The sequence below is a fragment of the Cnephaeus nilssonii genome, assembly GCF_951640355.1.
Source record: "Cnephaeus nilssonii genome assembly, chromosome: 2".
Classification (NCBI taxonomy): Eukaryota; Metazoa; Chordata; class Mammalia; order Chiroptera; family Vespertilionidae; genus Cnephaeus; species Cnephaeus nilssonii.
In genome coordinates, this window is record NC_137073.1 from 51,084,102 (window position 1) to 51,108,606 (window position 24,505).

Sequence of the window (24,505 nt, forward strand, 5' to 3'; positions counted from 1 at the left end):
TGCACTCTGCAGATAACGATGACAGGTAAGTCCTTCCTCTTTGGCTCTTTAAATGGGAGAATAAAAATAACTATATTATCATAATTTCAGTGTGTGATAAGTGCTATGAAGAAAGTTCAAGTAATGGGATGAAAAATTAGGCAGAAGATGGCTCCCATCTATAGGGTATGCAGTAAAGGCCTTGCAGAGGAGGCGGCATTTGAGCTAAGATCTGGATGAGGAAAAGGGACAGCCACGTGAGCCTCTGGAGGATGTTTCTGATAACAAAGGCCCTCAGGTGAGAACTAATCACCAGGCCTGTGTAAGGGGCTGACAGAAGGCCAGTGCAACTGAAGAACAGAGGCCAGAGGAGATAAAGGGAGGTCTGGTGGCGGTTAATACTGTAGGGCAGGTGAGATGCAATAGGGGGTCTGGAGTAGGGAAAGAGTAGAATGGTGTTAGAGATGAATGTTTTGAAGGCAGAACCAAGCACAGTCTAATGAATTGAAGTGGGAGAAAAGGTGGGGAAAAGAGGGGAAGTCACATGTGTTTGAACTCAGCCACAGGAAGAATTTTCTCACTTAACTAAAATAAGAATGGTTTGAGTGGAGATCAAGGGAAAAAATAGGACTGAATGGGCAAAAGTAGCATGCTTGGGACAATAAAGTTGAAGATACCTAATAAACATCCAACTGTGTGTGCGTGCATGTGTGTGTGTGTGTCTGAAGTGGCAAAGTATAAAGATAATTTTTGAAGAATTTCCAAAAAACATTGTAAGCAAAAGTAATAATTAATTTGTAATATTCTTAGAATAAATGTTTAGTATTTTAATGCAAGTATGGGAGCTAACTTTTTGTTTTGATACAGTTTCAAACAAGAAAAATTTCAAGAGTAGTACAAAGGCACCCATAAACTCTTTCTAGAATCATAAATTGTTAGCATTTTGTTGCATTTACTTTATCATTTAATATCTTTCACCATCCATCTATCCATTGTTCTATTCATACACACATATGATGTATGTATGTTACACACACACACATTTTTATTAAGCCATCTGAGATTAAATTTCAGACATCATGTCCCTTATTCCTAAATATATCAGTGTATTTATTCCCTTAGAACAAGAACATTATTTTATATAAACACAGAACAATTATCAAAATCAGATACAATACTATCTTAGAATTCAGATCCCATATTCACAATTTTCCACTTGTTCTGAAAATTCTTTCATAGCTATTTCCCCCTAGACCCAGGATCCAGTCCAGGATCACACATTGCATTTGATTGTCATGTCTCTTTTTTTCTGGAACCGGTCCTCAACCTTTTTTATGTTTCTTTATATTAATGTTTTATAGACTACAGGAAATTACATTGTAGAACAAAACTCAACCTGAGTTTAAATTTTCCTCATTATTAGATTCAGGTTATCCATCTTCAGCAAGAATAGCACAAAAATGATATATACTTCTCAGTGTATCATATCAGGGGTGATTTTAGTTTATTCTATTATTGTTGATTTTAATGCTCATCTCTTGATGAAGGTAGTGTGTAATTGATTTCTGCACCATAAAGTTACTTGATATTCCATTGGTAATTAATTAATTTATGGGGAAATATTTTGATACTATTTAAATATCTCATTTCACAACAAACCTTTACCCAGTAGTTTCAGCATCAATTGCTATATCTTGTATAACTATCATAATTTCAAAATTGTGATTTTCTACTTCTATCATATCTACTATATTTATGAGTAAGCATTCCCAAAACTTTCTTTTCCTTCCTTACTTACATATGCAATTATTTATTTAGTTATTCACTTATATCACTGTGGTTTCAGTTGATTCTTATTTATTTCATGAGTTTTAATCTGCTATTCTCGTTATTTACTTGGTGCCATATATTGACAATGGGAGGCCTTTTAGTCAGGCTTCTGTGTCATCTTGATTTGTCCTAATCATTTTTAAGTGCTTCCATACTTGCTGGAACAAGGTGCTCTCACCTTATATCTTTTTTTGCTCCAATTCTGAGGTCATCCATTTCTTCAAGGAGCCTTGGTTCCTTTCAGTGGGAGACGGTATGGAGAAACCTTTAAGAAATCAAGGGTTCTTGGTATCTCCCCAAGGCAAGTACTTGGAAAAGTATTTGGAGTCCTTTTTCACAGCTACTTATTTTTCATATCAATGACCAGTAGGCAAAAACTGTTACATTTTGAATTCACTAGTATAAGGTAAAATGCAGAATTTATTCCTAAGATTTAAAACACCTTTGGTTTTGTATTTTAAAGATCAAGCTCAGTGCTATGCGTTTTGAAGCTTTGTGCACCTTTGACATTAAGAGACATCAGCCTGATAATAGGTCAAAAAATAAAAGCTTTGGTACAAATGAGGGTCCATGTAGTCTATAGTCTAAAGGAGTTCTACCTTGCCTGGCATCAGGGAGCAAGAACTGCTACTGATACTATTGAGGAGAGCAGAAAGTTGACGTTTCCAAGGCAATAGCATAAAATGTGATCTCTAATATCTATCTTTTCTAGTGGGAAGTACGTAAATAAAATAATAAGGCTGGGAAAGAAATGTGCCTAGATCAATTTCTGTAAATGCTGTCAAGTGGCCTCATCTCCTCAAAAATGCCTGCAGATTATCCCAAAGATTTAATTCTTATTACCCTCACAGAGAGATTCATTTTGATTTGCTGCAATACATAAGGCTGAAAGTAAGGGAGGGGGAGCTTAGTAGAATATAACCATAATGTTACATTAGACGTAATTTTATACAAGTCAGTTAAGCAGATACTTATTTGGAGTCATTTATATACAAGACTTCCAACTAGGCTAACACAGTGAGTTCATGCTCTAAGCTGAAGAGCTTTCCATTTCTCCTCACTGCTCCAAACACATAGGAGATTATGAAAATAGTTTTTAAAATTAAAAATGTATAGTCACACAAAACAAACAAGAAAAGCATACCCACATATCTAAATCATAAAAGAAAGAGAAAGTTGTAAAGGGACTCAGCATGGAAGAGACTTCCATGGATCCGTTGCTACGAGGATTTCAGGAAATAAAGGTAAGTTTGGGGGTCATAGCCAGGCTCATTGTTGAAGTTTCAGTCAGGTCCCTCTATCTCCTGAAAGGGACTAAAGATAGCTACTATAATGCTGCTGAAGCTGGTGGCTTAGAACCTGGAAATTAGGAGGACACAGATATAACCTCTAAACTAGTTGGCTCATGAATCTGCAATATCCCCTTATCACTAAAGGAAGGGAGCACTATAAAGCTGACTTATGACCTTGTATTGTACTAGAACACTGGGACAACCTGAAGAAGATGGTTGTAAAACTAAGACACCAGAAAGGTTCAACAAAGAAAGAAAGAGGAGGAAAACAAGTGAAGGGTGGAGATGAGAGAGAGAAATAAAAACATCAATTTAAATTAGCCTGCAACCTAAATTCCCACAAATGAATGCTGCAAGAGAACTAAATACAGAAAATAAAACAGTTGAAAGATGAATTAATTTAAGATAAAATTAAAATAGAAAAACAATTATAATAAACAGACAGGATTTTAAAAGATATAATTGATGGAAAAACTTCCTTTATAAGATATGATGAGCTTTGGCAGAAAAACACATCCTCAAAGAGCGCCCCCCCCCCCTTCTAGAAAGATAGATACAATAAGTTTAGCATAATAAGTTATGAATGTGTGTATATATATATATATATATATATATATATATATATACCATATTTTCCGGCGTATAAGATGACTGGGTGTATAGAAGATTTTCCTGGGTTAAAAAGTCGTCTTATACGCTGGAAAATACAGTATATATATATATACACTAGAGGGCCCAGTGCATGATTGAATCATGCATGTGTAGGGTCCCCTACACGCTTTTGCTTTCAATCGTAGGGTAGCTGGTTATCTGTCCGCTGGTGCACCAGGCCTTTCAGAAGCCTCCAGCACGGCGGAGGCTTCTGAAAGGCCTGGTGCCTGAGTGGACAGGCACCCAGCTCCCCCGCTTTTGATGGTCCGCGGTGGGACGTGAACTAGCTGCCCCAGAGGCCCCTTCTGTGCTGCAGCACAGCCATGGCAGAGACGCTGAGCTCGAGCCACCACTGGCGACGCAAGCTCAGCCTCCCGCCAGCCCAATCGGCCACCCCGAGTCCCACCACCCCCCCCCCCGTGCCTCCTGGCCAATCGCGGGCATAGCGAAGGTACGGTCATTTTGCATATTTGTCTATTATTAGGTAGGATACACACACACACACACACACACACACACACACACACACACACACAGTGGCCAGATTATTATGATCTCTGAATGCATAATACCAGAAGTTCGACCAGCAGGCAGGCTGGCCAACCGCCCATGCCCCCTCCCCATGGCCAGGCTGGCTGGACCCCACCCGAATTCATGCTCCGGGCCTCTAATACACACACACACACACACACACACACACACACACACACACACACACTGAGTGGCCAGATTATTATGTGTTCAGAGATCATAATAATCTGGCCACTCAGTGTATATAAGTGAGTACTTTGCCACTTTGTCTAATCAACATACATACAAACTTCAGAATGCATTATAATGTATGTCATTTATTACTATCTAACTGTGGCTTTTACAGTCATTTTTATAAAAAGATGGAATAGTTTCCTTGTACTATATAGTGTTATTTTCATTGGAATACCTTATTTGCATTCCATTTTAACTTATAGTGCCTAAGTTGACTTTTTTTCTCTAAGCATAATGTATTTGAGACTAATCTATGTTGGTGTATGTATTAGTATCTATTCCTTTATATCGAAGAGTAGATTTCATTGCATGGATATACCAAGTTTTTATTCATACATCAGTTCAGGGACACTTGGTTTCCAGTTTTCTGTGACTGTAAACATGACCACTAAACATTCACATAAGGGTTTTGGATAAACATAATTTTATTTACCCTCAATAAATACTTAGGGGTGAGATTCCTGGATTGTATGTTAAAAGTATCTTTAGCTTTAAAGAAAACAGCTATACTGTTTTCCAAGTATTTATTGAATTGCTTTACCTTTCCATCAGGAATTCTATATGAACATTCTAAGTGTCAGCACGTGGTATTGTCGGCTTTTTTGTTGTTGCTGTTTTATAATTGCAGCCATTCTTATAGGGATGTAGTGGTATCTCATTGTGGTTTTAAATCTCCTTCACCTAATGACTAGTTATATAGAGCACATTTTTATGTACTTATTTAGCATCCAAAGATCTTCCTTTGTGAAATCCTTTGGCCACGTTTTATTGTTATTTTTAAATGAATGACATTTGAGACTTCAAAAAACAGTAGATATTACTCTTTTGAATAATATTTATTTTGCAAATATTTTCTCCCTCTCTGTAATATATCTACATTCTCTTAGCAGTGTACTTCACAGAGGGCAAGTTTTTAATTTTGACAAAGTCCAATTTATGATTTTTTTAAATTGAATAGCTCATGCTTTTGGTATAGTAAGAAATCTTGCACAACCCACAAACACTTTTCTCCTATTTTCACATGGAAGTATTATAATTTTAAGTTTTATGTTTGTCTTTATGCATTTTGAGTTAATTTTCTATATCATACAAAGTTTTTGTTAGTTCTTTATGTTATTTTCTTTTTTTGTGTGTATATATCATTGCAGTTATCTCAGCACCATTTAAGAGGCTATCATTGATCCATTGTAACTGCATTTGCACATTTGTCAAAATACAATTGACTGCATTTTTGTGGATATATTTCCATTGATATCATTGTCTATCCTGATGTCAATAACACACTCTCTCATTTACTGTAGCTCTATAATAAACCCAGGTAGTATTCTTATTTTTCAAAATTGCTTGTTATTCTAGCTCTTTTGCTTTTCTATGTAACTGTTATAATCAATTGATCTGTGGCTAAATATAAATTCTACTGAGGTATGATTGTGATTGCACTAATCTCTGATCAATTTGAAGAGTATTGACATCTTCACAATATTGACTTCTCCAATTCAGGAACATGAATATCTCTCCCTGAATTTAGATCGTTATTTTGTTTCTCTTATCAGTGTTTTCTAATTTTTTGAAGATAGATGTTGTATATATTTTGCTAGATTTATATCTAATTATTTCATGTTTTCATTGCTATTATAAAACCTTTGTATTGGGGTTTCTAATTATTCATTGATAGTATATAGAATTGCAATTGATTTTTGTATATTGGCCTTTTAATGTGTAACCTTGCTAAACTCACTTATTAGTTCTAAATACTTTTTTGTAGATTTCATAAGATTTTTAGCAGATAATCATATCAGCTGCAAGTAAAGACAGTTTTACTTATTCCTTTTTTTTATTGTTTAAAGTATTACATATGTCTCCTTTATCCTTGAGTGACCCGCACTCCCCCCACCGCCCGCCACTCCCGCCCGCCCTCCAGGACAAACCCCCACCACCCCAATGTCCCTGTCCATTGGTTATACTAATATGCACGCATACAAGTTCTTTGGTTGATCTCTTATCCCCCTCCACCACCTTCTCTCTGAGGTTGGACTGTTTGTTCAATGCTTCTATGTCTCTGGATCTATTTTTGTTCATCAGTTTATGTTGTTCACTTTAACCCACATATGAGTGAGATCATGTGATATTTATCTTTCTCTGACTGGCTTATTTCGCTTACCATAATGCTCTCCAGGTCCATCCGTGCTGTTGCAAATGGTAAAAGTTCCTTCTTTTTTATAGTGGCGTAATATTCTATTGTGTAGATGTATCACAGTTTTTTAATCCACTCATCTGCTGATGGGTACTTAGGCTGTTTCCAAATCTTAGCTATTGTAGATTGTGCTGCTATGAACATAGGGGTGCATATATCCTTTCTGATTGGTGTTTCTAGTTTCTTGGGATATATTCCTAGAAGTGGGATTACTGGGTCAAATGGGAGTTCCATTTTTAACTTTTTGAGGAAACTCCCTACTGTTTTCCACAGTGGCTTGCACCAGTATGCATTCCCTCCAGCAGTGCATGAGGGTTCCTTTTTCTCCACATCATTGCCAGCACTTGTTGTTTGTTGATTTGTTGATGATAGCCATTCTGATGGTGTAAGATGGTACCTCATTGTTGTTTTGATTTGCATCTCTTGGATGATTAGTGACTTTGAGTATGTTTTCATATGTCTTTTGGCCTTCTGTATATCCTCTTTTGAAAAGTGTCTATTTAGGTCTTTTGTCCATTTTTTTATTGGATTGTTTATCTTCCTTTTGTTAAGCTGTATGAGTTTCCTGTAAATTTTGGAGATTAAACCCTTCTCTGAGATAGCATTGGCAAATATGTTCTCCCATGCAGTGGGCTTTCTTGTTGTTTTGTTGATGGTTTCTTTTGCTGTGCAAAAGCTTTTTATTTTGATGTAGTCCCATTTGTTTATTTTCTCCTTAGTTTTCATTGCCCTACGAACTATATCGGTAAATATATTGTTACGACATATGTCTGATATTTTGCTGCCTATGGATTCTTCTAAGATTTTTATGGTTTCCCATGTTACATTTAAGTCCTTTAACTATTTTGAGTTTATTAGAAAACCCTAAAGACTCTATCAAAAAACTAATAGACTTAATAAATGAATTCGGCAATGTAGCAGGATACAAAATTAATGCCCAGAAATCTATGGCCTTTTTATATACCAATAATGAACTCACAGAAAGAGAAACTAAAAAAAATAATCCCATTTACTATTACACCAAAAAAAAAAAAAAAAACACAACACAAAAAGATACTTAGGAATAAACTTAACTAAGGAGGTAAAAGACCTGTATTTGGAAAACTACAGGACAGTGAAAAAAAGAGATGGAGGAAGACATAAATAAATGGAAGAACATGGATTGGTAGACTCAACATCATTAAAATGTCCATATTACCCAAAGCAATTTATACATTCAATACAATCCCCATTAAAATCCCAACGGCATATTACACAGACCGAAAACAAACTCCAAAAATTCATCTGGAATAAAAAAAGACCCTGAATAGCCACAGCAATCCTGAGAAAGAAGAACAAAGTTGGAGGGATCACAAGACTGATATCAAGCTATATTACAAAGCCACTGTTCTCAAAACTGCCTGGTACTGGCACAAGAACAGACATGTAGACCAATGGAACAGAACAGAGAACCCAGAAATCGACCCAAGTTATTATGCTCAATTAATATTTGACAAAAGCAGCAAGAGCATACAATGGAGTCAAGATAATTTCTACTTATTCCTTTGTGAAAAATATTGATTACACTGGTTAGGATCCTCTAGTTCAATGTTGAGTAGGAGTAGTGAGAGCAAATATCCTTGTTTTGTTTCTGATCTTAAAGGCAAAGCATTTAGCTTTCACCATTATGGAGAATGTAAGCTATAGGTTTTCATAGATGTCCTTCATCAGATTAAGGAAGTTTCCTTCTATTTCTAGTTTTCAAAGACTTTTTATCATGAATAAATATTGAATTTTGTTAAAAACTTTTCTTTACCTACAGAAATAATCATATGAAGGCTTTCCTCTTTAGTCTAGTTATATGATAATTATGATTGATTTTTTTCAATGTTGAAATGGCATTCTTGGGGGATAAAACCTATTTGTTTAGAATTTATTATCCCTTTAATATATTACTGGATTTGATTTGCTATTATTTTGCTTAAAATATTACGCTCATGTTCATGAAATATATTGATCACTAATATTTTCTTGTAATGCTTATTTCTAGTTTTGCATAAGGGCAATGCTGGCCTCATAATATGAATTAGGAAATGTTACTTTTATGAAGTTTCTATGGTATTGGCATTTCTTTCTTAAAAGTTTAGAAGCATTAACTGATTGAGCTTGGTATTTTCTTTCTTAGAATTCAATTCCTTTATATGAGTAGTCATGTTATAGTCCTTTTATTCTTGAGTGAACTTTGATAATTTTTGCCTTAAGGAATTTGCCTATTGCATCTAAGTTGTTGAATTTATTGGCATTAGAGTGTTTATAATTTTTTGTTATCCCTTTAATGTTTGTGGAATTTGTAATGATGTTTCCATTTCTATTCTGATATTGGTAATTTGTATCTTCTGTTTTTGTTTTGTTTTATTTTTTTATTTGGTAAGTCTGACTAGAGGTTTATTGTTTTTATTGATCTTTGGGAAAAACAAGAATTTGGTTTCCATTTACTTTATAGTTTTTTCCACTTTTAATTTCACTGAATATCATGTCTATATTATACTTTCTTCTACATCTTAGGACTTAATTTGGTTTTCTTTATCAATTTGTTAAAGTGGAAGGTTAGATCAATGAGTTGATTTTTTTTTGTTTCCTAATATAAACATTTAATTTTATACGTTTCCCTTTAAGCACTGCTTAAACTGCATTCCACAAATTTTGTTTTTATTTTTTTAATTTAAAATACCTTCTAATTTTCCATGTGACTTTCTTTTTGACTCATGGGTTATTTAGAAGCATGTGGCTTAATTCCAAGTATTTGAAGATTTTCCAGGTAGTTTTCCATTACTGTTTTTTAATTTAAGTTTTTTTTTTACAGTATTAGAATAACCCTTTTGTGATTTTCATTAATTTAAATATGCTATGATTTTATTTATGGCTTAGAATACTATCTTGGTGAACATAGACAATATTTGGAGCCATAATTTGTATTCTGCTGTTGTTAGTTGGAATGCTCTATAATGTTAATTACATCAAGTTGATTGATAGTGTTGTTTCAGGTTTCAATATCCTTATTGATTTTCTGTCTATTTGTTATATTAAATTCTGAGAGAGAATTGTTGAAGTATCCAAGTATTATGGATATGTCAAATCTAAATTGTAGATGTGTCTACTTCTCTTTTCAGTCCCATTGTATTTGCTTCATGTATTCTATAGCACAATTTTTAGATCCACACACAAGTGGATTAAATTTTTTTCATCATTTTTTAATGTCCTTTTTTAGCCCTAAGGTGTTTGTTTTATAACATTGGCCTTTATTTCTTGGATTATTGAATTAAAACTGAGCCTTGTTTGTTAAAAAGTGAAATAGTAAAAGACCTGAAGAGGCCACTAAGATGAATGACTCAGATAAGAAAACTAAGGCTTAGTGAGAGACAAACAGAAGAGAGGCTCAAATGAGAGGATGAGATGAGGAAATTGAAGTGCAAGGAGGCCGTGTTACACCTAGCTGGGTAGTGGCAGACCAGGACTAAGATCCTACTGCAGACCTCGCTGGTTTGGCTCAGTAGACAGAGCGACAGCCTGAGGACTGAAGGGTCCCTGGTTCTATTTTGGTCAAGGGCATGTACCTTGGTTGCAGGCTCCAGCCCTGTCCTTGGTCAGGGCCCTTGCTGGAGCCTAGGTATATGTGTCTCTCTCACATGGATGTTTCTCTCCTCCTCCCACTATATTTAAAAATCAATGGAAAAATACCCTCTGATGAGGATTGACAAAAAATAAAATAAAACATCCCCACTGAGGAATCTCTAGTTTCACCCAAGCTGAAAACATGTCTGCCAAAGAATTTGCTCTGAATGAGCACCTTATTACTGAACAGTTTCAAGTATACAATAGAGATTTAAAGTCAGGTGTCTTATACATGAGGTTCTCAAAATAGGGAATTCACTTCTCTTTGGTAACAAACTACGAGAAATAGCTCATTGTGCTGCAGAGAAATAGACCAAAAGACATTGTAAAGTCATTTTTCACATTCTCTTTCTAAGATGAAATTGTTGACAAGGTAGAGCAATGATCTTCTGACATCAGCCAAGTAATTGCTATGCTACAGCAGTGTGTTTCTCCAAGTCCAATTTTTGGTGCAGGGGCTTTATGTACTATAACATTTTGCAGTCAAATGCTCTACCCCTGAGCTACACCCCCTATGTATTATAACATTTTGGTTTTCCAGGTGCTTCACTAAAAATATTTCTGCTAAGCACCTCACACAATGAAAAGAGTATATGCATGCATTCAGATGCAATGTTGTCCCTTGAATTTGGAACTGAATATTGGCCTTTGTCATTTTTGCAGGAGAAAGTATGAATGACAAGATCAGTTGGCATAAAGCCATTAGTAGATTGCTCTTTTATTTGTTCTTCCAACAGTACCTTTCTTCCTAAACTAAACATAGAAAACAAAAACTCTAGGCAGTATATTGGGAAATTATTTTGTTGAAATATCTTTTTGTCCCCTGCCCTTTCTTCCATTTCCTCTTATTCATAGTACTACACAAATCTTGGTATTTTTATGGCTGTCTCTTTTAAGATACATTTTCAGAATCTGCTTAGAGAAGATTTGATGGAATCTATTTTCAGTCTCAGTAGGACAATCCTAATTTGCATCTCCTCATGGGTTGGCATGGCCTAAATTGATCTACACTGACCTGCTTCCTTTTAAATCAATTCAAGGTTTTTCTGTGTGCACACAGAACAAACTACTACCTGTACTTCAGATGCTGCAAAAATCAATCCCATGGAAATGTAAGCCATCTGGATAGGTTCTTCAAATAAAAGTATACTATATTGTACTGTTCAAAACTGAAAGGAACAATGAGGGAAAACTAAGAAGCTGGAAGAGATTAACTAATCCACTAGTCAACAATCTTTAATTGCCTGTGCTACAAAATGCATTTTGTCTTACCTAGTACTAATTATTGCTTTTCCTATCATCTGCAGTAATTATTATAAAATCAATTCAAATAGCATTTTATTATATTTCTCTTAAGTATATGTAATGTTTTGTGCATGATGGACAATTGTTACTCTACTGCAATTGTAACAGGTCATTTCTTAATGTCAAGATTCTGTAGCCAGCTTTACTTTAGAAGCCAGATGTTAAAAAAAAAAAGCATTCTAAACTGAATAAGAGTCTATGGTAGTTTACTTTGCTAGAACATACTGCACTACTTAGCCAGAATCAACAAAAAATAGTAGTTGGAACTTTTCTCAGTATTTTAGATAGTGCTTATAAACAAATTTTCCCTTAAGTAAACTGCTGAACTATCCTATGTAATATAAGCCTAATATGCTAAGTGTCTGATCCTCCAGTAGGCAGTTCAACCAATAAAAGCATAATATGCTAAAAGCATAAGCGGCTAAGGCCACTCAACCGCTCATTATGATGTGCACTGACCACCAGGGGGAAGACAGTTGATGGGTCAGCCAGTCGCTATGATGTGCACTGACCATCAGGGGGAAGACAGTTGATGGGTCAGCCAGTTGCTATGATGTGCACTGACCATAAGGGGGCAGACGCTCTGACCAGTAGGTTAACTTGCTGCTGGGGTCCGGACGATCGGGACTGAGCTAGACAGGCAAGACATGCCCTGGAACCCTCTTGTGGTCCTTCCCTGGCTGGCCAACCTCCTGTGTCCTTCCCTGGCCCTGATTGTGCACCAATGGGGTCCCTCGATCTGGCCTGCACCCTCTAGCAATCTGGGACCCCTCAGGGATGTCGGAGAGCTGGTTTCAGTCCGATGATGGAATGACCGGTCACTATGACATGCACTGACCACCAGGGGGCAGACACTCAATGCAGGAGCTCCCCTATGGGGAGTGGGCCTAAGCTATCAGTCGGACATCCCCCGAGGGCTCCCGGACAGCGAGAGGGTGCAGGCCAGGCTGAGGGACCCCCCAAGTGCACAAATTTCATGCACAAGGCCTCTAGTAAGAAGATAATGATTGTAATTTTTATCATATTTAGAAAAAGATCCATGCTTGGTAACATATCACATTTTTTCTTTGGCTTATATGGTATTAATGGCATCTAATTTTATTATTACAATTCATATGTCTTCTGTCTTTTAAGTGTTATGTATAATTCCTTGCATTTTTTTCTATTTAGAACTTATTATTATTATTTTAAAAATATATATTTTATTGATTTTTTTTTTTTTACAGAGAGGAAGGGAGAGGGATAGAGAGTTAGAAACATGGATGAGAAAGAAACATCCATCAGCTGCCTCCTGCACACCCCCTACTGGGGATGTGTCTGCAACCAAGGTGCATGCCCTTGACCAGAATCGAACCTGGGGCCCTACAGTCCGCAGGCCGACACTCTATTCACTGAGCCATACCGGTTAGGGCTAGGACTTGTTATTCTTATTTTGATTTACCCCAATGATTAGAAAGGCATATATATTGTTTTTAATTCTCATGATTATATTCACATTTCTAAAAGAAATTATATATGATAAAAAGTATCTAAATAAATAATAAAACATATTTTGTATAATATCCTTCTTCTAATCATTTCTCTACTCCATATAACAGGGGGAATGTAACACATTTTCAGTTAATTTTTTATATTTTAAAACTATAATGTATATTTTAGATCATATTAATATGATTTAAATTTATTAAATAAGTTACATTTTCTCCTTAAGCAAAATTATATTTTTATTAATGATGTAACAAATTTAAAACAATTATTTAGACTGAAATTTACATTTAATTTGGTTCAATTTTCATTGCTAGTCTTTGTACAAGTATTGGCTAAATGTTAATTTCTAGAACTATAACAGATCATTGGCCTCAAAGCCATTACAGTCTAATGGCTTTCTCTCAGTACGATTGCCCTTTCTTGTTCTCTATTTTGGTTAGAAGTATCACCAAAGCTTGAATTACCCCCATTCTTAATCTCCTAATGTAAGTACTTTATGGAAAGTATAAAGAAGGAATTTATTTTTAAGTATGTGAAAATCTAAAGATTCTTAAGAGCAAATCATTTTTTAAATTTCATATTGTAGGGGAGAAAACTAAGGGTGATTTTATTTATGTTTACTTATTTTTCTCTCATTATTTGGAGAATTTTACTTTTATCCTTGTAGTTTATTTTTTTACTTGAGTCTCTATTTCCTTTTTGAACTGGTACAGAAAATCATTTCCCTGTACTTAGGTCATTTTTCAGATCTATAAATTTTCTGTGATGATATTTTTTTAATACTGTTTCTATAACAATTTTTCTCTTTAGTTTAATTGATAATTCTTAGGTTGAATCACATTTTATTTATTCCATTTTAGTTATACTTTCTCTCATTTATTTTCAGGTTTTACTTTCCTCTAACTTTGGAAATCTTTTTGAATTGGTAATCCAAAACACTGGTTCATTTTTCATAATGATTTTTCTTATTTTTAAAACTGCTTTTATTATTTATTGAACTTTTACCATGACACTTTATTTTTTCATAACATCCTTCCTCATCTCACATTGTTTTTATCTCTAATTTTTCAGCTCCTATTTTATAGATCCTATACCCTATTGAATGCCAAGTAGTTTTCTGACCTTTCTTTCAGATTCATATGTCTTCTAAAATTACAGCAATTTTTAAAGTTTATTTTCTTCTGGATATATGAGATAATGTATAATTCTTCATATCTATCAATAATTTACAGATTTTTTTGCAAGTTTTCTTCAATTTGCTGTGTACTAAAGAGAGTTCTCTATACGACCGGTGTTTGCCAATAGACAGAATTTACTCATTGTCTTTGTGTCCCACTCTACACATTTGTATGCCAGTAGAAGCTCCTTCTTAGATCTACAACTGGGTAGCACATTGATGACCGTATTGCCTAGTATGGTTTCAATATCTGGCAGGCTTTTATCTAATGTGGCTATGCTGGAATGTGAAGAGATAGTTTTCCATCCATTCTGTCTGGATCTCAGATCTCCAAACAGTGTTATTGGAAAACAGTCTGTTAGAAAAACAGAGCTCTTCTTATCTTTGAGATATTTCTCTTTCCCCCAATAGAATTTCATTTGTGGCAAATAACCTCTGTAGGATGCAATATAATCTCACCCATCAATTTTCTCCTATTTAATTTTTAATTATTTTTTATGACCTGAAGAAGCTAACTGTATATATAGGGGAACTAATAGGGGATCATAAAAAGTAGCTCTCCAGGTGCTGCAAAAAATCAGTGCCTATAATTCTGGTTGGTAAAGATATTGGGAGCAAACAGTTATAAAGCTAAGACTACCTGTTTTTAAATGAGCCTTTTTTTCTATTTCTGTTAGAAGAGTATTGTTGGATCCTCAATTCCACTTTGCAATCCAGTTACAATGACTCCTATATTACTAAAGATTGCCACTAGTAAATACAGAGTCTGGATTATGTCCCATTTTCAGCATGCTCCATTTATCATATTCCATTCAAGAACATATTATAAATAGACAAGAATTAGAGTATTATTATGGGGATATTGTAAGCCTAGTATAGTATATTATATTAGTATGAATAATTTTCAGAATTCAATCCTTAGCTATTATTAATAACAAATTATTTGTAGTATACCTCACAATTATGGAAATATGCCAACATGTCAATAAATTATAGCTTAGAACATCTGGAATAAAGCACTAGTGGGATATTAATATTTAAACATTCTTAGTAGTTTAGCATCAAACCTAAAGATTTGTACTATTAAGCTCTTTAACCAGCAAGAGTTGAGCCATTCAAAGGCAGAAAAGAGAGGATAAAACATGGTCTTTTGTATTTCTCCACTTTCCCACCCCCAAATCTGTATAGTTGCTATGACAATCAATTGCTTCTCTGGTGAGATAACTTCCAATCTTTACTATGTACTGCCAACACTCTTGTTTCAATAACTCCTGAAATGGTCCTGCAACTTTCAGTATTTCTTGTTCAATCTGCACAACTGTCAGAGTAATCATTTTGAAACAGAATTCTTATCATACTCTTTTACTGCTTGTAAGTCTTCAAACACTATAAGAATGTTGTATTGAATGAAGGTGAAGTCTTCTTTTTTCTTTTTTCATGCTCCCTACTGGGGATTTAGCCCACAACTCAGGCATGTGTCCTGACTGGGAATTGAACCATGACCTCCTGGTTCATGGGTCCACACTCAACCACCGAGCCACACTGGCTCGGCTGAAGGTGAAGTCTTAATATGAAAGAGTCAGAGTCAGAGCCCTGATTTTCTGTCTCTGTCACTCCCACTTTCCCCCTTCCCTCCTTTCCCTGGGGGTTGGGAGGTGTTGGGGGAGAGTGATACACCCCAGGTAGGAGATCAGGTGATCGTCTAATGTCGCTGATGTCAATAAAAAGTCTGTAGATATGATATTTGGGGGTTCCCCAAGAAAAAGCCTTCACTCCTGTGGTAGGCGGCCTCTAAGAGGGCCTCCAGTGACTCCTGCTTCTCAGTATTCATGTTCTTATATACTTTCTTTTCTTTGAGTATGGCTGGACTTAGTGATTCACTTCTAATGAATAAATACAGCAGAAGTGATAAGATGCCACTTTCAAGATTAGGTTATAAATAGGTAGTGGCTTCTATCTTGTGGACTCTCTCACACTCACTTATTCTGAGCAAAATCAACTCCATGTTGCTCCAAGAAGTTTCAATGGCAAGAAACTGATGTCATTGACCAATAGCCAGCTAGGACTGAGGCTTGCCACCAATCCTATAAATATGCTAGAAGGTAGATTCTCCCCCTGTTAACTTTTGAGTTGTCTCCAGGCTCTCTCAACACTTGATAGAGATATTATGAACTGCATCAGACTTTATGTAAGCAACAGATATATTTGTTAATTGAGATTACAGCATTTGCCTATTAATAAAATTAGGAGTAAATATCTTGAATAATATAGCTCTAGAGAGAATAAACAGGCTACCACAAATGCTTGGAAATCAGGATGGTATCAGATGCCTCAAAAGCAGGATCAGAAGCAAGAAGATGGTGCAGCCTCAATAAACTGAGGGAAAATAATACTCTAAAATCACAAACATCCCTTGGTATTAATATATTTGGTTAATAGTATATTGGAAAAAAGATAAACATTTCATATAAAATTTTAACTGAATCTATTCTGTTCTTCATTTGGGTAGAGTCCAAATAACAAATGACACTGAATATTTTACTGCTTTAATTTGTTAAATGTGAGGGTAGAATAAAGATATTTTCAAATTATTTACCTTCTACTTTCCACATCTAGGAAGCTTCTTAAGAATATCTTTCTCCAAATGAGGGAATAAACCTAAAAAAAAGAACAGAGTGGGTTCAGAAAACAGTGGTGAGGAGTATTCCCAGGATGACAGGCCTAGTGACAACCAGTTCCAATTGGTGTAAGAAGACATTTAAACTCGCCCAGCTGGCATGGCTCATCCATTGAGTATTGACCTATGACCCAGGAGGTTATGGTTTGATTCCTGGTCAGGGCAAATGCCCAATTGCACAACTGATCAATTATTCTCTATCATTATTGATGTTTCTATCTCTGTCTCCCTCTCCCTTCCTCTCTGAAATCAATCAATCAATATATATATATATATATATATATATATATATATATATATATATATACTTTAAAAAGAAGACACTTAAACTCAACACATTAAAAACTAAAGTTGTCACTTGTTCTCTATGCAAACTCAAAAAGCTCTTGGATACGTGTACTCACTTAAGACATATGCACCTTTATTCACACTAATACTACTCATCCTTCCAGGTTGTTCAGAGGTGTTCATGGAGCCATACCTTAGCCTGGAGCACAATGTATTTTCTCTTAGTTTGTGAAACCATCTCCATTAGTTTCTATAAACTGCCTTTAAAGAAACTTAGCATCCTTTTATTATGTCTTTTGGCATCTTTCAGTCACAGCACAATTCTGTTCTGATAACCATACAGATTTTTGTCTAAAATAAAACTTATGAAAAAAACCTCAGACTCTAATGACAAAAATTATTTAGGGGATTGTGGATAAACTGAAACATAAGATGCATCAGCAATGCTACGGTGGCAGAGAACTATCCTCGGCCTAACATTGCAAAATTTTATGTCTGAAATATAGGAATAATTGTTTCAGTGGAACATCCCATTGGAGATTTTGACTCAGTGAATTGAAAATAAATTAAAGTTCAACAAGCCTAGACTGTGTTCCTTAGTTGCTTCTGTAAGGTCTAGTCAATGTGAAAGTGACACCTGAAACTTTCTAATAGGTACTGTATATGGAAACTACCAGATCAATAGTCTGGCTGGCAAAGCAAAGCAAGACTGAAACTGTAGCAGATAATGTCTGGGACAGAGCCCCTGGGACAAGATCACTGGGAATAGTAGAAGCCAAGGACCCTGCAGTTTCCCTTGAGTGGCAGTTCTTCATGCCAAGCAGAAACAGGATCACTACCCAGGCTATCGATGTTGGAGGGGTGAGAGCAGAACAATTTTTAACTCTCACTGGAAGGACTAAATCTATAGAATGTTTTATAATGCAAGAACTACAAAACAAAGGCAATTAAATAGGTACAAGATACTGTTAATGTGAAATCAAGTAATGGTAATAGTAATAGTCAAATTGAGAACAAGCTATTACTTTATTAACCCACCCTTAAAAATATACAAGAAGATTTATTTGTGCTTTTTTAATTTAAATTCGTTATTGTTTAAAGTATTACATGAGTCTCCTTTTCCCCTATTGATCTCTTCCCGGCCACCCGCACCCCCCAGCACATGCCCTCACCTCGCTACTGTATGTGTCCATTGGATATCTCATATGCATGCATACAAGTTATTATCTTACTCCCTCACCCCCCGCCTTCCCTCATAGGTTGGACAGTCTGTTTGATGCTTCTATGTCTCTCGTTCTATTTTTGTTCATCAGTTTATGTTGCTCATTATATTCCATAAATGAATGAGATCATGTGATATTTATCTTTATCTGACTGGCTTATTTCGCTTAGCACAATGAGCATTATGTTGTTAGTTTTTTAACTTTGGATAACTTTGTTATAAATATCCATACTTTAAATCTTGTCTTTTACAGGAACCTATAATCTTGAGGTGCTCTGATTTAGGCAAGGAAATTATGGTGAAAGAAAACAAGAATAGTGTTAAAAGAAAAGACATATGATTTGCTACTTGAATGAATCAGCTTTATAAAATAGAAAATCAACATTATTTGAGATGAAAAATCTGTCATTTATGTGTCCAGAAATAATTTATTTTTAATCCTCCTGCTTTAAAGATGCATAAAATATTAAATATTACCAGGTGGGGTTTTGAGTATGAAAGTTATGATTAAATGTGTCTCTAAGGATTGGAAAACTTTCAGTTTCCAGAAAGATCCATGGTTCCCAAGAGTACTGAATTAAAATGGAATTAGGGAAAATAGTACTGAAATATAATTGGATGGTAAACTTAAAATCTAATTTTGTTTGTGACTGGATTTAAGTTGTTATTAGCTTAAAATAGTCTGTTCTATCAATAAGATCCTTTATATAAGTCACAAAGCAAAAACCTAAAGTAAATACACAAAAGATAATGAGAAATGAGTTAAACCCATCAATAATTACTTTAAATGTTAATGGACTAAATTCTCCAATCAAAAACTACAGCGTGGCTGAATGCATAAAAAAACAAAACTCAAACTCTGTGCTGCATATAAGAGACTCACTTCAGTTCTAAGAACACAAAGAGACTCAAAGTAAAGGGATGGAAAAGATGTTCCATGCAAGTAGAAACAGAGCAAGAATAGCGCCATACTTACTTGGACAAAATAGACTTCAACTCAAAAACTATTATGTAATAACAAAGGGTTCAATTAATCAAGAGGTAATAACAATTATCTATAATAATAAAAGCATAATATGCTAATTAAACCAGATGTCCTTCTGGACGAGCTTCCTGACAAAGCCGGGGCAACAAGGGAAGCCTGGGTCCCGGGTGCCTGAGGGAAGCCAGTGTGGGCAGCCAGGGGAAGAAAGTACTACTCTTGCAAGAATTTCATGCATCAGGCTTCTAGTAAAAATATATGCACCAAACTTGGGAGCACCAAATTATATTAAGCAAATATTAACATATCTGAAGGGAGAAACAGACAATATTACAAAAATAGTAGAGGACACCAATACTCCACTTTCAACAATTGATAGATTATCTAGACAGAAGAATAAAAAGGAAACATTGAACTTGAATATACTTTAGACCTAATTGACCTAATATATTTCACATTCTACCCCAAAGTAGCAGAACAATCATTGTTCTTAAGTGAACATGGAACATTCTCCAGGATAGATCATATGTTCGGTCATGAACCAAGTGTAAGCAAATTTAAAAGCACTGGAATCATACCAAGTATCTTTTCCAACCAAAATGTTATAAAACTATAAATTATTAACAAGAGAAAAACTGGAAAATCACAAATATGTAGAAATTAAACAATAGTCTCCTGAACAACCAATGAGTCAAAAAATCAAATAGAATATAAAAAATATCTCTATATATAAAAGGCTAAGTGATCATGATGCGCACTGACCACCAGGGAGCAGATGCTCAGACCGGTAGCTATGGCACGCAGTGACCACCAGGGGGCAGACACTCAATGCAGGAGCTGCCGAGCTGCTGTTACTTGGCAGCTGTGGTTCTCGAGTGACACACCCAGAACCAGAGAGGAGGAAGCCTGATTCTAGGGTGCATCACCCGAGAACCACCCTCTCAAAATCTGGGACCCCTCGGGGGATGTCGGAGAGCCGGTTTCGGCCCGATCCCTGCAGGCCAGCCAAGGGACCCTAACAGTGCACGAATCTGTGCACCGGCCCTCTAGTCTTGAAATAAATGAAAATGGAAACATAACATACCACAAATTTTAGGATGCAGCAGATTGTTCTAAGAGGGACATTTAGAGTAACAAATGCCTATATTAAGAAAAAAAAGAAAGATCTCAATAACCAAACATTATACCTCAAGGAACTATAAAGAGTAAAACAAAATAAGCCTAAAATTTGCAGAAGGAAGGAAGCAACAACGTTTAGAGCAGAAATAAATGAAACAGATTAGAAAAAAATTGAAGAAATCCATGAAACAAAAGAAAAGTAACCAAATTTGACAAACCCTTAGCTAGACTTTCCAAAATTAAAAGAGAGAAGACTAAAATAAAATAAAGTAAAATAAAATATATTTCAACAGATACCACAAAAAGACAAAGGATCATGAGACAACTATGAACAATTATATGCCAACAGATTAATAAAGTAGGAGAAATGAATAAATTTCTAGAACCATCATACAATCTACAATGACTGAATCATAAAAAAAAAAATAGAAAATCTGAACAGATCAATAACAAGTAAGGAGATTGAATCAGTCATCAAAAACCTCCCAATCAAGACAATCCCAGGATCAAATAACTTGGTTAATTCTATCAGACATTTAAATAATTAATGCCTGTTTTTCTGAAACTGTTTCAAAAAAATCAAACAGGAGAGTATGCTAGGATTCTCCTGATACCAAATTCAGACAAATATTTTGAAATTTAGCAACTTTTATTTTAAAAATAATCCCATCTGAAGTGTTCTTCTTAAACAACTGGATGACCCCACAATAGAGGCGTCCAAGTCAGAATAATTTAAAGAAGAACTTGAATTATCTCTATTTTGCCATGGCTTCCTCCTCTAAATTCTTTTGATGGTGATAAATCTCCAAAATTTACAGGGAATTCATACAACTTAACAAAAGGAAGATAAACAATCTAATAAAAAAATGGACAAAGGACCTAAATAGATTCGTTTCGAAAGAGGACATACAGAAGGCCAAGAGACATATGAAAAAATGCTCAAAGTCACTAATCAAAACCATAATGAGGTACCATCTCACATCATCAGAATGGCTATCATCAACAAACAACAAGTGCTGGCAAGGATGCAGAGAAAATTCCCACTGCTGGTAGAAATGCATACTGGTGCAGCCACTGTTGAAAACAGTATGGAATTTCCTCAAAAAATTTAAAATGGAACTCTGATTTGATCCAGTAATCCCACCTCTAGGAATATATCCCAAGAAATTAATAACACCAATCAGAAAGGATATATGCACTCCTATGTTCATAGCAGCACAATCTACAATAGCTAAGATTTGGAAACAGCCTAAGTTGCCCATCAGCAGATGAGTGGATTAGAAAACTGTGGTACATCTACACAATGGAATACTACGCTGCTGTGAAAAAGAAGGAACTCTTACCATTTGCAACAGCATGGATGGAGAGCATTTTGCTAAGTGAAATAAGCCAGTCAGAGAAAGATAAATATCATATGATCTCTCTCATATGTGGAATATAATGAACAACATAAACTGATGAACAAAAATAGATCCAGAGACATAGAAGCATTGAACAGACCATCCAACCTCAGAGGGAAGGCAGGGGAGAGGGGGGACGGTGTAAGAGACCAACCAAAGGACTTGTATGCATGCATATAAGCATAACCCATGGACACAAACGGTAGGGGCATGAGGGCATGTGCTGGGGGGTGGAAACAGCTGAGGAGAGTCAATGGGGGAAAAAGGAGACATATGTAATACTTTAAACAATAAAGAATTTTAAAAAAGAATAATGCACCTGAAATTTGTTCAGTGTTTGCTCCATCAAAAATGTTTTATGTCTTATTTATTTTTAATATTTATAAAATAAAAATAAAACAGATATAACTTTTATATTAAAAATGGAAAAAACAGGAACAGAGGGATTAAATAATACTAGGTGGCAGAACCATATGCTTAACCATCCTATATAATAATCCTATATAATAAAAGGGTACTATGCAAATTGACCCTAATGGCAGAACGACCAGAATGGCTGCTCGAATAGCCACTATGAGGCGCACTGACCACCTCTCGGTTCCTTTCCTTGGCTGGCAGGCTGCGATTGTCCAATGGTGAATGGGGAACCAGGGGTAGATGGCAGGGGATGTGGGAGGTACCAGGCCAAGGCCCCTGCCCAGCCAGTTGCCCACACATGGAGGGTGACCCACAGCAGAGGCGGGGCTGGTGAGCAGGTGGGAATGGCTGACCTCTCGGTTCCTACCCCCAGCCAGCAGGCTCCGATCACCCGATGGCAAATGGGGAACCAGGGGTGGGTGGCAGCAGGGGGCAGGGACAGCTGCAGGCAGCCTGGGAAGATGACCCTGATTACAGGCCAGGCCTAGGGACCATACCTGTGCACGAATTTTGTGCACTGGGCCTCTAGTTTTACTATATTTTTCTGTTTATATCATTGAATGTTTGTCTCTCTTATGCCTCAAGTTGTCTTGTATTATTGTTATCTATGAATCTTTCCTTTCAAGTACAAACTATTCAACTGAAATAACTAGAAATCACTGATGCACAAGCATACCCATCTAACCTTTTCATTTTAAAGGTTTTCTAATATATTATTATGTATCTCTTTAATTTAAATTTAAACTTTTATAATTCAAGAAGGAATCTGAGGCAAGTTACTTGAATATTTTTAACCTTTAAATAATTATACTATTCTTATTCACTTTTCACAGTATTTAGCACATTTCTTTGAATATCAGAAGTGCTCAAATTTTGTTAAATATAGTTAATCTGTGTCAGCTCCCAGATGTCCCCAAATTTCCCAACATTCTAGAATCATATTTTCTTCTAATATTTTAATAGAAGGACTTGAGCTCCTATTCAGCATGCAGTGGAAAGGTCACTGCTCTTCTGCCCCACAATAGTTCTGAATCTTACGGGTTGGGAGAGGGCTCCATTTATTTCCTATGGTCACCAGCTACTTGAGTTGAACTCCTGCTATTCGTTTCACTCTGTGACTTGTCTCCTACAATTGTCATTCCCTGGCTATACTGGACATTGCTCTACTGACATAAGTGTGTTTTGTGGTAGACTCTTCCCAATGTCACAACTTTCACTTATACATTCTATAATTCACTAATTATATTGGGAACTGATAAAACAATGATAAGCAAACCATCTTGCACAATCATGTAGCTCATATTCTAACCAGGAAATATAAAACTCACACAGGCACACAGAAAATTTAAAATTACAATTGAGATAAGTATGAAGGAAAGGCCCATGGTGGATTGAGAGCTATGGTAGTGGATTTGAACTGAGAGCTGATGGATAAATAGACATTAACCAGCCTTGTGCAGAGATAAGAGGGGGAGAAGAGGGTAAGACATGGTGGATGCAGGGATTCGAAAGAAGAGGTCTATGTCCAGGTAAGAATGATGGTTTAAATCAGGGAAATGATGTTGAAGATGAAGATAAAGGAAATATTTGAGAAACATTTAGTACAGTGTAAAGAAAGACAACCTGGTGATATGAGGGAACTATAGGGTATCAAAAATATAGAGCTCCATATACAGAGCAACTTGAAAAAGTGCATGTAGACATATATTATAGTTATAAAAATTTATCAGACTTGTTTGAATTGGGAAAATATTCCACCAGTTATGTCACTTACTAGGTTCTTGCCTAATAGCTTTATTTTATAAACCCACTTTCTCTCCTACAAAGCCATATTCTCTATCACCATTTTGTTGCTTTACCTATTTCTGGACTCACAATAATTATTTCAAAATATCTAAAATAATACAATTATTATGTGAACAGTTTAACAATATATCTCCAATAGCTTAGTCCCCACTTTGCACTGCCAACACTTTCATTGAGCTGTTGCTAAGCTGTCTGCCACAGTTCCACTCTTAGTATTACGAAGAGCTAGGAGAAATACCGAAGTCACATCACTGTTTTTTTG

The 24,505-nt window shown here is 35.6% G+C and overlaps 1 protein-coding gene across 4 annotated transcripts in view; it reads left to right on the forward strand.

Annotated features, from left to right (window-relative positions):
- The window catches only part of TMEM232 (transmembrane protein 232), a 206,965-nt gene that overhangs the window by 132,062 nt on the left and 50,398 nt on the right, over positions 1 to 24,505 (forward strand). The window lies entirely within an intron of this gene.